Raw genomic sequence first — 21,979 nt, 5'->3', positions numbered from 1 at the left:
ACTGTAGCAATAGGGTAAGAATCATGTAAGATACGAAAAGACAAACCATTTCTGACTATGGACTATTATGCTATGTACTAGTAGCACACTGGTTACAGATTAGAAAACAAAGTTGCAGCACAATACAAATTTATGAAGAATATATCATACAGTTTTGGACATTTTCTAAAAATTGAAGATTCAGTGATTTAATGGTAGATTACTGCCTCCTTTCTAAACAGTTTTTGAAAATGTGCTTTCCAAAAGGTTATTAGGAAACTGTTACAGAATTAGAAGAAATGCCCTTACATGGAAAAATTAATGAAGAGGGAAAGAGTAAACAATCCATTCATACAATGGAGAAAGATCACATATAGTGCTACATAGGCATATGCAGTCAGAGATCTGACAATGGGAGCAGACATCAGTGCTGAAGATTCTATCATTGGGATGATGATTCTTAGGCAATAAGGATATGTGACATAGTGAAGAACCACAGAATGGTCTTAGAATGAAGTGACTGTGTAAAAGAATAGCAAATGACATTCCATGTACACAAATCTGATGTACAAAGGAGGTAAAATAATTCTAACTTCACACATCAAATAATGGACTCAGAAATGTCCATTATTTCATCCACTGAAGTGTGGAATTTTTGATTATAATATCCATAAAAATGCTTACTCAATGTTAACAGTCAAAGAGAAAATAAAATGTTAGGAATTTCTAAGAAAGGAATATAAACTGGAAAAGAGTGTGACACAGCATATGATGAGATAAAAGATTTGCATGTTTCAACTGTTTTCAACTGCATTCAGCTATGGTCCCTTTAACTCTGAAAGAAGCATTAAAACTGGAAAAGATTCAGAAGAGACAGTTAAAGCTATAGGTTGGCTTCTAATACAAGAATGAATGTAAGCTTACACTCTGCAAAATCTGGAAATTGCTTGAGCTAAATGTCAGATATCTGCAAAATCATGAAGGCACAGGAAACGGACTGATTCATCCTCTCCTCTAATACAAGAACAGAAAGTTTTATGGAGTAAGGTCCAAAAATAAATTAAAGGATGTGGTGGCTCTTTTGCATTACTAAATAGAGTTTCTGTCACCTTTGTGTACCTTTCACTTTGTCACAAATGGGCTTGTAATGCACGTATTTCTGAACATGAAAATCTTCACAAAAACTCATACTAATGCAGAAGACCTTAATCAGAGATCAGAGAACACAATCTGCATATGTATATACCTTTATTGACACATATGCAATACAGACATTCAAGTTCAACATGTGGTACTGTCCTTCCTGAACATGAAGGTTTTTCCTCATCTATTGGCTTAGGAAAGCAGCAATCATTATACAGCCTGAGTAAGCTATTATTGAAATACAATTTGTATTTTACACATTGTCAGACTTTGTGTATAAAAAATTACTCAACATATGAAGTGTAATTTAAGGGATAATTATTCTGAAAGTCAGATTTCATTAATCAGTACAAGGTCATTGCAAAATTGATCAGGACAGACATTATGTCTTCTAAGTCATTACACAGGAAGATAGAATTGAGGAATCAAGATATAACTCTGTAACAGATGACAGAGAATGTAAAGTATGCATAGAGAGAATCTAAGTGTTACTCCACTTACACAGTACAGACAGATGTCTACTAAGAATTTTTGAAGCTACCATGAAGTTGAATAAAGTTCCACCTATGGCAATGAATTGTAAAATATAAATCCATTTAATACATCAAGAAAACAAAAATAGCTACAATTTTTAATGAAACGATGAAAATTTTTAAATGTCCATGCCATGTTAACAGACAGGCTAATATAGCTAAACTTCCACAAAATATGAGTACACAAAACATAATATTCTATAACTGCTTAAAGTTAACTAAGACGAAATGTGTAAAAAGGCTTCTAAATATATTAAATATTCAGTTTAATGACTACAAAGTAAGCACACAAATGTAAAAGCAATGTTCTGTAAAACAAACGCAGTAAAGATATGTTCATATGAACTCCATAAATGGCAGTTGATTATACATACTTAGAATTAATTTTTTAATATTATTAAATACATTTCTTTGAAAGAAAATCGCAATGCCATAAAAAAACCTGCACAAAATTAAGTTGTATAAATGCACTGATAATAACAACATTTAAAATGTACTTTATTGCATTTACAGCTACTAATTTACCAAGTATCAAAAAAAACACTAAAAAACAAACAAACAACAACAAACCCCCCACAATTCTGACATTAATTACAGAACACTCTAAAACAACATTTCCATTTTAAAGTTGAGAAGGTTTGATAAAACTTTTCATGGAAATGCCCATTCCTAGTCAAATTCCTAGTTACAACAAATCTTTGAGATTTGTAGAAATTAGTAGTTTCTATGTTAGTAAAATTAGTAGTTTCTATATTTTCAATATCTAATAGTTTATGAACCTTTTATTATCCAAATTTGTCATCTTTACAAAGTACATCCATCCAGCATTATGTAATAATAAAAACATTAGTCTGGTTTATATTAGCAATTGTTGTATGCTTATCATCAGGCAGCTTAGGTTTAAATCATTTGATGAAAACAATAAACCTCATGTTGCCAACTCCTTCAAAAGCATTTCCCTGTAGTTAACATTCTTATCTATAAATTAATTTTCTCCTTCTCACTCACACTTCCCTAGGTTTCTTTGGGTCATATTGGTCCATTCTCTGTGGTCCTGCTGCATTGATTAACTTAACTACAATAAAGAATTTCTAAACTCCATAATCTTAACAAACATATTCATTCCTGTTAAAATCCCTACAAAAACAAGCATTATCCTTAGGATGTGACTTTTATAAAATAAATACAGTTTAATTTTTTAACTTTGGGATGGTTAAGTAAAACAAAGTAAAACTAAAAATTATTATTAACACTTTTGTTATTTCACAAATGCTTATTGTAAAAATGTCAGTTATATATAATATTTGTGAAACATATCTTCTAAATCTGTTTATGTTACCAATTTTGTAGTGATTGGAAACAGAAATTAAGCTAAATTCAAAAATGGCAATCACTAAAAATACCTTCATTAAAAGTAATTCAATAATGTTTTATTAATGAAATAATAACAAAATACTAGGAGTATTTATCAATACAAATTTTTTAAAAATCTTTACAGAGAGCATTGCACAACTATGAAGTTGTTCTTGATCAACTGGCATCTTCATTTTTCATTTCAAGTTTTAATATCTGCTTAAACTATATTCACAGCAAGACTTCACACTGGAGTAAATTTTGCGTCCACAAAGCAAGTATGATTTCTGTGTTCTGAATCTTTAACAACTGATTAAATAAAAAAATTTTTGCGATCTCCTTATTTTTGCCAGTCCTGAAGCAATAGCAAGCTGAAAAACCATTCTAGCCTGGTCATCCTGAAAAGATTTGCTCAGCAAACATCAATAAATTAAGCCTTATTGAAACTTGCAGAAATATTGTTTGGAACAGAATTTAAAAAAAAAAAAAAAAAAAGTACTCTTTATAATTAGTTTATCCATAATTTGTATATTAACCTTAATTTAGCTAGGACATTTTTTTCTTTCTTTCTTTCTAACAATCGAGTCTTTAAAGTCATACCTGGTTTTCAAGAATGAAGGGTAGAAAAACCAGCTTCAAAAAACAGAGCCTCTATGGAAATCTGATAAAGTCATTTCATAATGCCATCTGTCAGTATAGCGCTCCCTAGTACTTCAAATGTTTTGAAGTGGGATGAACAAAGGTATTAGAAAGGAGAAAGAGCTCTTTCAGTTAAACTAAAGTGATTACCAGTTAAACACATATGAATAGCATCTTACATTGCACCAGATAGACTGTTAGAAAAGTTCTTAATCTACTAAGGTACTATCTAAAAGCCGAATGTTCCTTCTAAGACATTTCTGTGAGTACCATCCTCTAATTTTGCAACAAAAATGCTAACTAGTGTCAGCTAGCAACAAGATCACAGAGTAGACAGACACATTTTGTTTAACTCCTATCAAAAACATCTGTCCCCTAGTGTCCCAGCCTTTCTTCTAGAACTTCATCTTTTAACCATACAGAGCTTTCAATTTTTAACCAGCATTGAATGCATTAAAAAAAAAAAAAAAGGCAAGAAAAAAAGTATCTCTGCAAATAAAATATAGGATAATATAATTCAGAACTAATGATTTAATTTCTGATTTAATTTCTGTATTATAGTGTTTACTTTTACAGTATTTTAAAATAAACTTTAGCTAAAGTTTTGATCTCACATTCAGAGTAGATAGCCCTGTTCTTTCAATGCAATCTACTATAATGTGGTACACACAGGGCAGTTTATTTTTAAATGCAGCCTACAATTTAGTCCAATACATATACATATTCATTAAGTCTGATCAATCTAATCAAAGATGTCCTTGGAAGTATTCTCAAGGAAAACATTAAATCAGCATAAAACAAATATTATAAGTCACATAGCAGAAGGAAAAAGAGGTTACTGTATATTGAAATACTTCAACACTATGAAAACTCCAAGTTTCTACATTTCTAAAAATAAAGAATATATAATAATGAAAAATAAAAATACCATGACCTTGCAAACTAAATTTTAATGTATAAACCAACAACAACTATATGTATATACCTGATATTCAGATATGGATGTGTTTCTGCACTAAATCTGAAGCATTATTATAGTGACTTATTCACTAAACAAACCTAAAACCAAAACATTTTAATGTGAGAATTTTCATCTATTATAAAGAAGAGTAAGCATCTGATGCTATGTGCTGAACAGCTATTTTCACAATTTAATTACATGGCAGTTAATGTTACAAATGTGAAATGCACCAAATTCAAAGTCCACAAAGCATAGCATTCAGAAGAGTAGCATACTTCTTGAATGTAATCATCAACACCTTAGAAAAGTTAAGTAAAATAACATGTGATTTCTGTGCATTTAAACATTCTATTACACAACCACAATATAACAATATTTAATGTACATACATCAAGCAATCCTTTTTACTATATCTTATACACAATTAGACCAATAAGAAAAGAATTCTGTAAATGGTGAATAAACAGTATCTTTTTGCATTAAATTTTCATCCTTCAGTTTTACTGATGAATTTAAGAAGTTTATTCTAGCTTAATGTTGATTTTATAAATAGCTGCTGATATTCATATCAAGATTCCTCTTCCCTCATAACTGAACATCATGGCAGCAGATACTAATGGAAACATGTTGACCTATACTCTAGAAGAAAAAGAGATGGAACAAAATGTTTAAAGCAATAGGAAAAAAGTATCAGTGTTTAAAGCAAAAGTGAATACATATACATAAGGACAGAATATATGAAGATATTTCAATTTCCTTTTGTTCTTAATTTTGTGCAGATTACTTTTTAAAATCAGGAAAGTGTCATTAACTCATAAACCATAAGGTATGGAATCTGTCCATTGGCATTTATAACTTCACAATCAAGGCAGATTCTAACAACAGGATTGGAAAGGGATATAAAAGCTCAAATGATATAAGAAGAGCTTTCTTCATGCAAGGGATCACACATAATTTGGGACAATTATAGTCATTAACAAAGGCTGTGACTTCAATATAATAAAATTCCTTCTAGGAAAAGGAATTCAAGTATAGAAAACTGATGAGCAGAGACAATATTTTTTTATCAGACAAGATATAGAATTAGAAAGCAATTAAATTCAAGTGGTATGATCAGAGAAAGTTCTTAGTCAAATGACTTTGAAAGTGGCTTTTTGAAGAAATGAAAGTTAGGAACCTAGACAGGACTTTGGTAACCTGTAAAGAAGAACAAGCATTTGAAGGTTTTTGCAAACAAAGAGTGAAAAATTTAGATGCATGCAATCTGGAATGTCATAGATTGGCTGTGCAAATTGACATACAGATTATAGTCTTGAAAAGAAAGGGTAGGTTGTCCACAGTAACCAATAATGAATAAGAAGGAAGTGTCTGTGAAGAGAACTGAGATCAGATTTCAAATAACTTAATCAAGTTCTAAGTAGAGTATCTATAAGATGAGCACAGTCAAGACAAGATGTCCTAGGATTCACAGACAGGAAAACTAGATGTGTGTGTCATTGCAAGTAACAAAAATATACACTCCTAACCAAATCTGTTTGTAAGAACATGTATATCAATAAAGAATATTAGGAAGTAAATCTCTGGCACACAGACTAAAGTGAGACGATGGCAGGCAACCTACCAAATAATGAGATATATGAAGACAAAGTCACAAATGGATGACAGTTTCTTGTAGTTGATCATGACTACAGAGCTGTACTCAGTAACTGAAATGAGTGTGAAAAAATTGCATACGTATGTGATTCAGGAAGAACAGAGGAAGGGAGTAAAATAGTAGAGTCATACAGATTTAACAAGAGGAAACCACTAACTAATAGAACAAAAGCTGGAATGAATGAGCTTCAAATAAAAGGAAGATACAACTAACGCAATATTGGTATACACCATATACCGAGCTGGGTATACGGGATTGCTTTGTAAAAATTGCATTAAAAATGCAGAAAAACTACAGGCTTATGCTTGCCAAACACAAAATAACACATAGAAAAAGACCTTTTCTGGGGACTGCAGGTAGGAGAAAAAATGCACTGATATATTTCATCTGACATTGCATTTATGATTTGGCAGAGAGAGTTCGATACAAGGTTATAAAGCTGGCCACAGTTTTTCAGGCTCATCTTAATTAACGAATCATCTACAAGCGCTAACTACATAAAACACCCCAAAACCAGGAGTATAAAATAGTTCCCTAATTAGAAGATAACCTTTTAGTTATGTGTATATTTTTCTAAATTTATGATGAAACCCTAATCTTAATAATTTTTTACACTTTCGGTAGCTTTACAGAATAAAATTACTATTACTATTATACCTGAAAATACGAATTTTGTTAATGTCACTCCTGACCTTAAGTCAAAACCTATAAAAATGAAAAAAAAAAAAAAAAAAGAAAAATTTTTTGGGCTTTTTGACATTTTAAAATAGGAAAATAGAAAAGTACTTTCCTTTGAGCTACAAACAATCATAAATTAGATAAAGATGGCAAGCTCAAGCAAAAGAAAAATGAATAGAAATTTAAACATTTTGTTGTATAATTGAAGTAACTATTTAATCGGGTTTTTTTCATTCCTCTTGTAGTTTTTTGGGGTTTTGTTTGGTGTGGCCTTTTTTTTTTTTTTTTTTTTTTTTTTTTGTAAGGGAACTGTTTGTTCCCCTACTAAAGTGCTGCTTATATTATTGTCAGAAATGTTCAGTAGAGTGGACTCAGCTAAGACTTATTTTTGTTTGTTGAATCTCATGTTAGCCAATGAAATGTAATTTTAAAAAATAGCAAGCCTTATCAATTAGGAAAAATAAATTTATTAACAAACCCATAAGCCTTCATAAAATGCAATATGGCAAAATATGTAGTACTAAACTGTCACACTGTCAGATGTGAACTGTTAACACTGATGAGAGCCTATTTAATCTACTAAATGTATTTTAATGTGGTTACTGATATGAACAAAAGTGGCATAAAAAATGAAGAAATTAGACTGTCAACTGTGAAAAACAGAATAGGATGATGTAATATTAGAAGTATTTTCTCACAAGAATCCTGTGCTGAATTAGAGCAACTTTCCAGCGATATGCCATTTCCTTCCTGTGCCACTCCATACTCCCTGAAAATATATAAAACGGAATGGGTTTTACAGTCCATGGAGTCATGTTAGTCAGTTACTCTCTAGGCTTTATGATTCCTTAAAGAAATACCACCAAAAAAAAAATCTTATTCCACAAATTAATTTAGTTTTTGTACTGCAGACAAACTTGATACTGGTAAGATATGTATGAGCCAATGAGTGCGCTGGAACAACTGTCTGCAGCTCACCCTGCACTAAAACACCTTTCAGAAACATTGCACTTATAAGAATCACACTAAAACCAGAAAACCTTTTTTTGGTTTTTTTTAAGACCCAGTGAGACTCAAAATTGAGCTACATTTTCTGGGCCAGAAAAGCCAATGCTCCAAAACTTAATTTTAGAGCAACCAAACTTACAAGTACATGCAATAAAATTATGGCCTAATTTAAAACAATTGGATATCATTAACTTTAGAAACCTATTTTTCAAGTCAACCCTTAGGAAAAGACTACAACTGCATTCCACAGACAGTGTTTCAGGAAGCAACCTGCAAATAACTCTAAAATAAGGAGTAGGTTCACCTTACTAATATCTAAAAAGCAAAAACTGTAAATGTATCCACAGAACACCTAGGAATAGTTGGAAGAAAATGAACTTCGAAAAATAGATCTAAGGTCCAAATTCAACATTTTAGTATTTTTGTGTACCAATTTGGACTACAGAGACTTTTAAGCATCAGTACCTTCACAGGATGGGAATTACAGCTGCCTGCCGCACTCTCCTTCCCAGCAGTATCAGCCAAAGCTCACATTTCCAGTCTGTGATATCTGGTAAAAAATTGAATGGAATGCCATGTCACTGCTCTGAAACTAGATGTATCTGCTTTTTTTGCCTATGTAATGACTACAAGATCTCATCTGCTGTCTCTTCTCTAACAAGCATATCTGATTTGAACTAGTTCTCTCAAATCTAAAAGAGCTAAGGATTTTAGGAATGTGTGAAGTTATATGCTCTGCAGCTCATTTTGAAAACTACTGAATACCAGAAAAACTCTAATGCTGTGTTAGGAAAAAACATGTCACCTTTAAGCAGTATACCTACAGTATTATTGTTGCAAAGAAATTGACTTTTTTTATGTCCTATGCATTCTTGAACTAGATGAACACCACCAAAGGTATTTGATTTGTTAATCTTATTAATTGTTCATCAGCAGAAAAAGTGATGTAGAAGATTTATATCAAAGTAAATGAAAAGAAATTAAAACAAGTTTAGACAGAGCTGCCATGGAGGGACTTAAAGGTAAAATTACATTCCACAACGGAAGATCATCCTCTAGTAGCAGAAGTCCTACCAACTATTCCTAACAAAACTGGGAAATAGAAATTACAACAACTTTTAGATTTGTACCTGAAATCTTGAACCTTATACAACAATTAAACACTAGACTTATTCTAAAGAACACTTATACTATAAAGCACATAGGGCTTTAAATATGTACTTTGGGACCTTTGATTTGGTTCAAGGACTTTTGATTTTAGTTTATTTTTGTAGTACATAAGCACAAAAAATACAGTGGTTGTTAAACATAATTTTAATACAATTTTGCAGAAAAGTAAAATACAGATATTTTGTTGTTTCAAAGTTAAGTTTTTTGGTCAATGAAGAAAAGCACTGTATACTACTGGTTACTATATGGACAATCAAATCTTTAAGGGGAATAATGCAAGAGCTGTAGAACGCTAGCAAAAAGAATTTTCTTCTCAGTACTAGTTACGTTACAACTAGACTTATGAAAGCACAGACTGTATTTTAGAGTATAAACAAATCCAAATAGTCCTTATTAAAGCAATCCAAGAATTAAAAAGCAGAAAATAATCTTTTTCAAAAGTGAGTCATAAACGTTTTTACAATATTTATATGTTCTGATTCTGTAAATCTTTTCAAATATACAATCAGTAACTTCATTAGGTGCTTCTTCAACCTTCAAAACATTGCATGAGATGGAAACCATCCGAGCATTAAATAAAACAAAAAAAAGGTAAAAAAATTTAAAGGCAAAAAGCTAGTGCTGTAACTGCAATACAAATTGAACTAGTCATGAGACAAGGAAAATATTCAGAAAAATCATAATTCGTGCATCAAGAAAACAGATAAAACTGGTGTGGCTGTATCTAATTTTTTAGCAATGCATGTAGGCAAAGTGAAAACATGTAGATTGCTGTATTTAAAGGTAGAGATCAAGTTCTAAGCTGGGAATTTCTTTACTTCTAGAAGCAGTTTTTGGACAATTCTGGTGTCGAGAGAATAGACAGAAGCCTTCTCAAAAGTAGAAAACATGCACATTTTTGTTTTAGGTATGATGACACCTGCATAATAATCTGGGTTAAGTGTAAGTGTATAAGTTTCTTAGGGCTTATAGCAATAGCTCAGTATTCCTACTTATATTCAGCAAAAAATTGAAAATAATTACTATTGATCATGAATTCCATACATTTCTTCACATTTTCCATCAGGTCTTCTGTAAACCCATTGAAAATATATAGTACTCAAGATTATGCAGAAATGGTCATATCTACACTTACTTCCCAGAAAATTGAAAATATATTCCTAATATTTAAAAGTCAGATTTATCTTTAACTTAAAATTACTTGATAGAGTTGATTGAGATGGATATCTATGGCACACTGACTATCCAATGTCCAATACTTTACTAAATGCATGAAATTGATGTACTATGTAAAAAATGGTTACTCATTATAAAAATAATACAATTACTTTTAAGAAAATATTAAAAAATAATTAAACTTGTTTCAGATCCCATTTAATACAGTAGTTTTGGAGAAGTGTGATAACAAAAGATAACAGTAATTATCTGGGGTTGCAATATTTTTCTTACATATTTTCTTCAATACTAAAATGGCTATAAATTTGAGGTAAAAGTACCAAGGAATGCAAATCTTCCAGTGCACGCAAAATAGAATTTTAACAAATAAGCACTATTATACTACAGCTACTCCATTTGGTAGAGAGGAATTAAACCATTTGGGTACTCATTTATTTATTCCAAATACAGTTAATATGATCTAAAAGATAACAGGAAAAGTATTTCTGTAGAGAAGTTACATCTGTTTTTCCCACAAACAAGCTAGAATACCATAACAATGACCAATTTATATATTCTCTTTCAAATTTTTCCCTGAAATTTCTCTCTTCTACACATAGCCACACAGAGAATTTCTTTCTAATTATTGTCAGGTTACATACCCATTCCATCATTTTACAAGAGACTGATGGCCTTATTTTTATTAGAAGGTAATTTTTGTTAAAAAAATAAAATTAGTCTATTTCTTATATCTTAAAAAGAATACACAGAGGAAAGATACATACATATAATCAGAATTATTATATTCTCTGACAAATTTGGTATATTCCCATATTTCCCACTGCTATACAAAGGAGGGGATCTGCTTTTTGATTACTTACTCTGTATTTTATCATACACTTTCACCGTATGAAATAATACTTTGTAATATATCACAGCACACATCAAATTTTCAAATATTTAAAAGAGGTTATTTGCTTTGGTTTAATTTTTATATACTAAGCATGATTTTGCAGAAGTGAACATATCTTTTTTTTTTTTAACTGGCATCAGATATTTGGAAATATGTGACTGCTCATCTCTTTATCAATATTTATCTAAAATTGAGAGAAAAATTTGAAGAATGGAAGAAATATGCAACCTAGAGCCCTTTTTATTATTTCACTACTAAAATTTTCATTTTAAGAAAGACCTTGGGCTTTTTGTACTCCAGTATATGGTATTTCAGTACAGTGAAGGGAAAGGGGTTTTTAAACATTAAAAAAAGACTTTGAACAAAGCCAAAAACCAGAAATCCTCAATTTTAGATCACCTTCACAGTAGTACACTTGAAGAAGTTCTACCTCGACAAAGGGTCAATATCTACACCGAAGACTTCAATTTAATGTGGATTGTTTGTTTTGTTTAATTCTAAAATTCCCACTAAGAATATGTTTCACTTGGAAAAATTAACATAAGACGGGGGACATGAACCTACATTGTTCATTCCTTTTAAACACACATTGGTCATGAAGAACAGAAGGAAGAATCAGATCAAGAGCTTGAAATGAAGAAAGTAACAGGATACTGTGTGCAGCTGCAGAACTGTGCTAAATGAGCTTTCTCAAACTCACAAAATATACATTGATATTCCTGAAGTTATATTTCAGATTAATTCCTCAACATCAGAATTGCATTAATGACTTCATGTCCAAAGCATTGCCTCCAAGAGTAAGACTGATGAATTGAAATTTAGTAAATAACAGAATACAAATATTCAGTCATGGAGTAGTGGCAGTTCAAGTGTATTCACTTAATTTTTTAAAAGGAAGTACAGTTCAATATAAAAGACACAAATATATTTCAAACTTTTTTTAATCATGCTGATTTTCTTCCATTGTTTGCTTTATACTTCAGTGATAAAGCACTGTAGTGCACTATTTCCTATTTCTCAACTAATAAAATGGAAACAGAAGAAAACAATTTATAGAAAACAAGGACCACATATATTACAAATTATTTAGTCTAGAGGCTTTTACACATGTGAATGGAAAAAAGGGAGAAAAACTACTATGGAGTTATTTGCAGCACAGAAGTTCTTCAAAACTTAAATGCAACTGAATAGAAAATGCTTCCCTTTCTGAATAGTCACCCAAAATTCTATAGATGCAAGTGTTGAAAATATTCAAAAGCTTGCAAAGGAACTCCTAATTTTATATATATATAAACACGAACGTATGCGTGCAATTTCACATGCTTTTGGAAAGGCAGTTCAGTAAACATTTTAAATAAATTGTCTAAGTTAGACAATTAAGTTTAATTACAAAATTAAATTGTCTAAACTGTACAATTAACTAAAACTAAATCAACAATTTAGTTATCATCTCTAGTTAAAAGAGTTTACTGTGCTACTCATACAGTAGAAGGGAGTCTTCAACATCTACTCAGTGTTTTGAAAGCAAAACAGTAAAGTTACATGAAAAAGAACTACCCTATTCTTCCAGAATCCAAGACATGTAACCAGTATGTTTATTTGCAATCCACCTTAGAAAACAAAACCTATGACTTGACAATACTTTAGTTCAAAAGTCAGTTTTATTTTGCCACACTATATAACAAGACATCCTAATTAAGGTATGGCATGTTGCAGAACTAGATTTATAATAGGGTTGCAAAAAATATGTTTTTTAAAGATATATTCATAGCAATTTTCCCTGTACCATTACACTGCATGGTAGTCTTCTGTATTGAGCTGGAAATACTAGTGATTATATATTTTTAGGTTTTTTATCACTACACTGTATATTGAAGCTCTGTAGGAAAGCAAACACTAACACTGTTATTTGCCTTCACAATAATGCATTCTAAATACTGGTAAATGAGGCATTCAGCTGGAGACTGAAATCAAAACAAAAGTTGCTCTTTTCTTCTACTGCAACATTCAGTCATGCAACAGTTGCTTTTCACAGTAAAAAAGGGCTTGCATTTCAGTTTAAAAGCTCTTCCAATAACAAAATTGGGAACTAATGTGCATCCATAAAGTAGATATCATATGCTTACACAATACTGAACTTTGCAATATTTATTATCTCTGTTCACTGTTAGACCACAAAGCTTTCATCTCCTGCTTTGGGACAGAACAAGACCACACTCAATAACATAGTTCAGAGACAGAAAGTGCATGGAAGTTTGCACAGTGCCGAATAAAGTCAGAGAATAGCCCAAAATCTAACTGAAGTAGTTGCAACTGTAAAGTAAAAAGAGGAGCTATCCAGTCCCAAATCCAAGTTGAGACACAGATTGTCAGTGACAACAGTAAGAACTTTAAAACCTCATAAGGAGATCCTTGTCTAAATCAGGGCTTGGTGACACAGCCCTCCTCTGTTGTGCCAATAAGAGGTAAAATGCCCCTCAGTAAAATAGTGACAACTTGGTAAAGTATATACCAAGCATCCCTATTAAATTCACAACTAAGATTAAATAAGGTCACAAATCAGATCTAGAACTCCACTGAACTTAGCATATAACCACACAAGACTAAAGGGTTTAGGAAATGAACAAGCTTTAACAAACATATGGCCATACAAAACACTGCTGTTTAATGTAAGGATTCAGAAACCATTTGTTTGTTGGTTTTGTTGGTTTAGTTGGTGGGTTTTTTTGGTTGTGGTTTGGTTTGATTTCTAGTGAAAGCTAGTGGCTGCATATTTACTACTAAACAGATAAGAAACTGTCGACAATTCACATTCAATAACCTCCCCTTGGTGGATGCTGGGAAGAGCCTGTTATTTAGTTAGTTTTGATTGGAAGGTGTTGTTAAGGTGAGACGATGAGGGGAACTTTATTTATTTAACTTTCTTGTCTGGAGTTTCAAAGACATATCCAACTCAGATACTCAAAAATTATGTAGTTTCAATTGTGGCAACTGACATTCAGCTTTCCTTAATAGTAGAGAAGTTAAATGAATTTTGAGGAGCTGATTTTAACAACGCTGAATATATGGACTTTATCAAAAGTTGACAAGTGTTTAGATAACTTTAAGTGTCTCAAGCTCAACAGTAGTATAAATGAAAATTTCAACACAGAAGATAATGATAATATCACTGGAAGATGATAGAGACATGATGAGCTCAAATATATTTTTATCACACTTCAAAAATTTCATTTCATAAAATAACACGGGAAAGCATGCAAAAGACATCTATTACTCATGCCTGTAAATTTCTAAATGTGTAAGAAGCCAACATTTTAGTTCATCTAAAAAAATTTTATAAAAATTCTACTTTGATTTGTTATTGTAATATTTTTTGGTTTGATATATTGGTAATTCATACTGTTTTGTTATATCTGGGAAAGATAACAGAAAGATTATTTTTAAAACCACAATATTTAATATCACCATATCAAAAAGTAAGATAGTATATTGCTCAGTAAACCTTACCCTATTCAGATTGACCACTGGATTTTTTCCAACATCTTAAAATAAGTAAAATTCGTATTAAAACAAAAAACAAAAAACAAACAAACAAAAAACCAAAACAAAACCAAAAACAAAACAAACAAAAAAACCCAACCAACCAAACCAAAAAAAAAAAAAAAAAAAAAACCTTTAAAGTGTACCCACTGCACAAGAAAAAGTCCAAGATGGTAAATTACTGCAATCGACATGAAGATACTAGAATATGATTACTAGAATACTAGCATATGAACACTGCTAATCTAAAATAAATAGTATGTTGCTGTTTTATCAAAACTCCAGGTGTGACAGTTTCAGTTTTTAATGGTTGTATCTTATTTAACATAAGATACTTTTGGCTTTGCAGATTTTATTTTTTTAAAAAACTTTACTGCATGTACATCAGAGTAACACTGAAGGTTTGGAGAGTTCTTACTCTTCTATTATTTCTATTAGCCACAAAAACTAAGAAGAAACTAAGAAGTCAACTTTTGTCCCTTAAAAACAAGTTCAATATTCTATTACATTGTGAATTTCGATCATCAGTCTATTATTAGTAGATAAAAGCTGATCTTGGAGTTCAAGTTGAAGTAACTCATACTTCAAATGCTCTGAAGACTTAATTAATATATATTATTAAATGTTATCTAAAATTCTTGAAACTGAAAAGTACTCATATCTTCTTAATTGGTTTATCTGGCATTAAATAACTTTCCAATTATCACACTTTGGCACCCATGTACAACATCCAGCTGCTTGTTATTAATTTGGACAGTAAAGGGAAGCTCAAGTACCAACCAACCATTTAGTTATTTGGTACTGAATGCTCACGCAGCCTAGAAGATATCATTCCTGTCTACATACAAGGGCATTGACAATGTAGAAAGGGAAAATTTAGAATACTTTTAACCATTAACAATACTTAATCTTCAAGAAAAACCTGAAGTTCTTGATGTCTCAAAGCTACAAAGTGTGAGTAGTTGTAAAGAATGAATCATAGATGGGCTGTTAAGTGTATCAGCCAATGATTATATGTGAGATAATTATTATCTTTTTACAGGGGCTCTTAAAGAAAACTAGAGTTGATAATTAAATACTGTATTACAACACTCTGAAGGACAACCTTGTCAATATTAGTTAATTCAGGAAATAAAAACATAGAATTTTGAATGAACCTTTTCATTTGTAAGCAGCAATAACTTCTGATTTTGAGAGCAAAATTTTTTAAAACCTTAGAAAAATATACCTGTATAACAAATTGGTTTTCCATCATTGAACTAATTTTTGAGGCAAGAACAAAACTAAATTTTAATTGCACAGGATTTTGAAGGAAGTTGACAAACTTCTAATGTATAAAAGCCACAGAGTTCTTCAAGACCTCTTCAACACCTTTATTCAAGTGAGACATCACCAAAACTGGTCTTTTGTTTAACATAAATTGTTTTATTCAGCTTGAAATCATGCCTGAAACCTTCCTTTGTTGAGATATGTAATAAGTAACATATTTCTAAGCAACACTTAGAAACATGAATTTGTACCTCAGATGAGTTTTATCAAGCCTACTAACAGTTCAATAGGAAAACAATATTCCTATGAAATCATATTGGAAATATTTCTAATTGAGATAGTTCTAAAGACCCTCAGAGGTTACGTGTACTGTGAAAATTTGGCTAAATATTGTTATCACCTGGCCATCCATTGTTACCACACATCCAATGTTTCGCACTGTGAAATATAAACACAGTAGCTCTTTCAAAACAAGAAAATAGAATAATTTCATTCTTTCAAGATAATTAACTTAATTGGAGAAAAGCCATCCTCTGCCACATAGATGGAGTCGCCAGTTTTGAAAAATCAAATGTAAACTTGTGGTGCAAGTGACACATCCATGCAGACCCTAGTTGGCAGGACAAGAGCATTTATACTTGGGAAGAGTTAAAAGCAAATATAAAATAAAAAGATTCTTGTTTTACCTCTAAGGTCCCACCACATACTAATCCATACTATTTCACACACTTATAAACCTCATACTTGTTACCCCAATTTACTTAATCTAGGTACCAAAAGATTCCTTACTACGAAATGCAGAAGCCTATCTTTTCACAAATGTAAGTAAGTATAAGCATGTGTACCCTGATGACACAAGTACCCTGATGACACAAGTCTTTACACCATATAAAGACTTTACAACATATAAAAACCTTACACCATATAAAGAGTCAAATTCAAGGTCATGGCCTAGCATCCAAGGTTTTTGAAACTGTTCAAGCTACTTACCTCTCTAGTAATATTTTTTCTCCACAAGTGTCAGCCAGCTGATAAAATGTGGCAGACAAAATAGAGCCTTCTGAAAAAAACCCACACTGAATTCACTCTTCCTAACTATGCATCACAGACTCAAACCCGAAATAAAACAGACTTGAATTGTATAGTCATAGTTGAATGAAAAGAAGTGCAGGAAAACTTAGTTTTGTTGGCTTGGGTTTTTTTTCCACCCTCGAGTTAAGCAAAAGGCCCACAATAACTAAACAGAGAAGAGCTGTAAGTCTTGTCACCAGTTCAGATAGCAAAAACAAAAAGTAAATGGCAAAAGTCACTATATATTAGTTTTCAGAAACCTAAGATAGTTCACTTTATAACAATGATCCTACATTACTTCAGTAACTCCTGAAGCAGAAGATATTTAGGTTATTTGATAAATAGCCTCAAGTGGTAATTTTAGTCTTGCTTTTATATAGGATTAAATGACTACAGCAAGATCCAAGACAACAGTAACAACTCCTGAGTAAAGAGTAAAAGTACTGTAGTTTGTATATGAGAATTCAGAGGGAATGGATCAAGTGTAAGTCTCATGGTTTTTCACAGATAAACTTCGACAAGGTTTTAAAATTAAGTGACAGAAATCCTATCTATTCCTGTTTCATTTATTTGACTACTACTTCCATGTTATGTTGCTATGATTAAGACAAGGTTGCTCCAACTCACATCTTCATTAACGTAAGACATTGAAGTAATTTAGTTCAAAATATGTGATGATTCAAAAACCTAAACCAAGTATTTTCCCTGGAAGGCCAAAGGTGGAAAGGTAAGACAGAATGATATACCTAGATAAAAATGCTACCATTCAACTTATCAGGTAACTTTTCAAAAAATGAGAAATAATGTGTTTATTAATTAAGCCTTTAGTATTAAAATAGATTTGTATCATGGCTTTACTGCACTAGCTAATCACAGTGCTTGCAAACAAAGACCACTAGCATATTGCTATCAAGACAAAATAGTTTTTCACTGGCCAAGTTAAAATGAAGTATAACTTTAACATAATAAAGATTTAACCGATGAAAGCACGAGTCAGTCAAAGAAGGTAGGACTCCTTCTGATCTCCTTCACCGCTCCAGAATACCAAATTAGCATAAACTATTAAGTATTTCCAGTGAAACATACAGAAAATTTCTCACAATATAATTTAATCTTAATTTCAGGTACAATTAATGAAAACTGGAATCATTACTCAGAGATTATATACTGAATATTTTGGTGTTGTTTATCTCAATTAGAGAAATGCAAAAATTATGCTACACTGGGCTCACAAGATAAACTTTTGACTTTGCTGAATTTATTTATCTCTGTAGAATTTTTCATCACTAAAGCATTGATTTTCTCTTGTTGCTTATCAATTGACCATGATTTTTAACAACCATCGTAAAGAGAAAATAGGTATCGGTAATTGTCAAACTAACAATTACAGGTATTATATCATGGAACCGACAGAAAACACATACCATAGTGATCATACAAGGATGATTTTAAAGTGAAAGTGGGGACTCCTAGCAAAAAATGAGCCATACAGTATCATAAAAATAATGAATCAAGGTACTGACACATCCAAATAAAGCTGGCCAGTACTGTGGGGGAAATATAAAGAGTTTTTTCAAATATGTTAATAACAAAAGGCAGTGCAGAAGTAACATTGGCCCGTTACAGGATGATGGTCCCTTCACAAACAGGGAGAGAGACAAGGTAGAGCTGTTTAATGCTTTTTTGACTCCATCTTCAACACCTGTATTAGACTAAGGGGGTCCCATTGCCCTGAGCATGTGAGTCCATGGCTGTGAGAATGATAGACTTCCAGCAGCCCCTGAACTTGTGCAGGATTTGCTGCACCATGCAGATTCCTATAAGACTAGGGATTCATCTGAGAATATTCAGTGAGCTATCTCATGTCATCGTGAGGCCTCTTTCAATAACTTTTAAACAGTCATGTGAGTCTGGAGAGGTCTGAGTTGACTGGAAGCTGGCAAATGTTGTCCCGGTTTTCAAAAAGGGCAAGAAGGACAACCCTGGAGACTACAGGCCTCTCAGTCTCACTTCAGTGACCAGTAAAATTATGAAGATTATTCTGGGAGATATTGAGAAATACCTGAAGGACAATGATGTTATCGGTCACAGCCAGCATAGCATCGTGAGAGGAAAGTCCTGCTTGTTAAATCTAGTTTCCTTTTATGACAAGGGAATCCACCAAGTCTGTCAAGAGAGGTCAGCTGATGTAATCTTTTTGAATTTCAGTAAAGCTTTTAATACTCTCTCACAACATCCTTCTGGACAAAATGTCCAGCACATAGCTGGATAAACACATCATAAGTGAGGAACTGGTTCATGGGTCAAGGAGGAAGGGTAATAGTGAATGAGGTAACATCAGACTGGCAACCTGTCACTAGTGGGGTTACACAGGGCTCTGTTTTAGGCCCAGTGCTCTTCAGCATCTTCATAAACAATTTTAATACAAGTCTTGAAGGTATACAAGTTAGTTTGCTGATGATACTAAATTGGGAGGAGCAGTTGTCTCCCTCAAAGACAGAGAGGCAATTAATGGGGATCAAAATTAGATATGAAAAACACCCACTAACCTATGCTTTTGTAAATAAATACACTCTAAAAATGCATTTCTAACTAAAAACATAAAGCAAATGTGTAAAAAAATACCATTTGAGAATTTTTAAAAATTCATTATCTCTTCCCTTGTATATGTATTATTTAAAACCAGAAAAATTAAGTAAAGCTTTTATTTTTATATTGAGCTTTATCATTGCTAAATACATGAATGCACGTTATTGTTTTTAATTTTGAAAAATTATTTAACTATTCGAAAAAAACCATTAACATAAGCTCATAAAATGAGCCATTACAACAGTAAAAGTTTACGTATCAAACAAAAGATATGGAAATATCTGATCAATATAACAAATCTAACTAAATCTAAACTTCATCCCCTCCTGTGCATGCGTCCTTGTGCGTCTGAAAGAGAATGCAAGACAGAGCACATGCATATGCATCTAAGAGTGAGACTGTGGAGGGCTGCTTACTGGAAAAAGTTGGGTAAGTGTGAAAGAAAAGGTCAATCAATATCAATAGCTACTGAAACTGCAAAATTTTAAACACAGCATGTTATCACTTAAAACTACACAAGTGCACATTAATGTCAACTGCAAAACCAAACCAAAGATACCAGCAAATGCATGATGATCATTTTTCACTGACTTTGTATAAGCATTTTTCCATGCCGCTTATATAGAAAACTTTCAATTAATATGGGACCTAAACTTATGAGTTTGATTTTAGACCATGTGCAGAGTCATTAAACTTAGAAATAAAGACAAATGAATAGGTCCAAGATATCGTTCAAGTGAGTTTTCATATACAATGAATATCTTCCAACTTGCAACTTATATCTTGAAGTCATCAGTGAAATACCATGAAGATCCTCTATACTATACTACTTCCATAAAGTCAGGCTCTCTATTATCCCACTCCATTAGGTCAAGATTTGGAACAGTGGGTGTAGTGGAGAGTATGAGGGGAGAGACTACTGTTCTTACTCCTATGTATTCACACATGCAAGTCATTAACTCAAAACAAAACCAACATACATTAGTTTATGTACAGGGTTTTGGGTTTGGGTTTTTTGTTTGTTTGTTTTAATATAATTTTATCTTAATTGGAAAAAAATGACCATTATTGCCTGGTAAACTCTGAAACCATCAACACTAAAGCAGTCATTGATTCATTAATGTTGCAGTCCATGCTCTGTACAGGGTAATAATAATTCAGTGCCATAAATCTAAGACTCTAGCTCCTCTTAAAAGCACATAAAAGGTTTTCTGTAGTTAAACAAGAATAGATTATAAATGCAGTTGTGCAAAATCAGTTACCTTAATGAAATCAAAAATGTTAAATAAGAAGTGAGAAAAATTTAATTGCATGAACCTTACAAAACAAGGGGAGCTATATCATAATTCAAAATGCCAAGGTATTTTAAATGGCATTTACCTGTGGTAAGTATTTAAGTAAAATTAATACCAAATGCATAAAATACTTCAATATTTATTTACAATTTCAGGCCATTATTTGGACAAAAAATACATTAATTTCCTTAAGTGAGCAGTTCTTCTGAAAGGGGGATATGTTAGTTAACTGATTTTTCAATCTTGAGTCTTAGTGCTCCCTTGCTAGCATTCAAATATTAAAAATGTGTGCAACTGATGCAAGTACAATAGCAAATCAAAGTTCTCAGTGCCTGAAATGCTACTCATTTTAACTCCTTCTTAAAAGTGCCTTAGAAATTATTCTCTAATCTTGGGATCTGATGAATAGTTTACAGAAATGAGCTAAAAACAAGCCATTGTTAAAAGGCAGGGTTGCCAGTTCTTTCATGGTCCCAGAAAACGTAGAGGAAGTTGGCAGGATCAGCTCAGCTCCACTGTGCTCCTGAAAAATATAAAATACCAGTGTCCACTGGATCATTGGGTCCTTAGCACTCTAGTACTGTTTATGAAAAAGATTTTGCTGATGACCATAATGGCGCTTTGAAGTATGGATTAAGACAGATTTGTCAGCAAGCGTGATCTTTTGGTTTTAATGCTGCATGATGACAAATGTATTAGGACTTCACCTCTGGGTACTATTACTTGGATAGAAATATTAAAAAAAACTGAAATGAATTTAAATAAAAAATTATTTGCAGACTGTATACACCTGTTTTATTCCATTTTTATCTAATGAAATTATATTTTAAGTGTTAATCTCACAAAAATACTAGGTAACATCTAATTGAAATTAAGGTTGAGAGCCTCCAACAGGCTCATAACCTCTCCCTCACAATGTAACCACTAGTGTACGTCCTTTGAAGGCGGCAAATACAAGATTAATAAAAAAGTAAAGTACTGGTATCACACTATTAATATCTAGATATGTTAACTAAACCGGGATTTCAA

At 32.0% G+C, this 21,979-nt stretch overlaps 1 protein-coding gene and 1 long non-coding RNA gene across 3 annotated transcripts in view; both read right to left on the bottom strand.

The window, feature by feature from the left end:
- NOVA1 (NOVA alternative splicing regulator 1) overlaps nucleotides 1–21,979 on the bottom strand; it is a 142,712-nt gene that overhangs the window by 79,730 nt on the left and 41,003 nt on the right. The window lies entirely within an intron of this gene.
- Nucleotides 1,211–21,979, bottom strand: part of LOC126650317 (uncharacterized) — a 59,210-nt gene continuing 38,441 nt past the window's right edge. Inside the window, exons 3-5 of the long non-coding RNA XR_007631407.1 lie at nucleotides 8,414–8,498; nucleotides 7,639–7,709; nucleotides 1,211–5,247 (exon numbers count right to left, since the gene is read on the bottom strand). This is a non-coding gene — a long non-coding RNA (uncharacterized LOC126650317). The remainder of the gene's footprint in view (nucleotides 5,248–7,638; nucleotides 7,710–8,413; nucleotides 8,499–21,979) is intronic.

The sequence above is a fragment of the Myiozetetes cayanensis genome, unplaced genomic scaffold (assembly GCF_022539395.1).
Source record: "Myiozetetes cayanensis isolate MyiCay16 unplaced genomic scaffold, myiCay2020 scf6-25, whole genome shotgun sequence".
NCBI classification, from domain to species: domain Eukaryota; kingdom Metazoa; phylum Chordata; class Aves; order Passeriformes; family Tyrannidae; genus Myiozetetes; species Myiozetetes cayanensis.
This window is presented reverse-complemented; position numbering and strand designations above follow the sequence as displayed.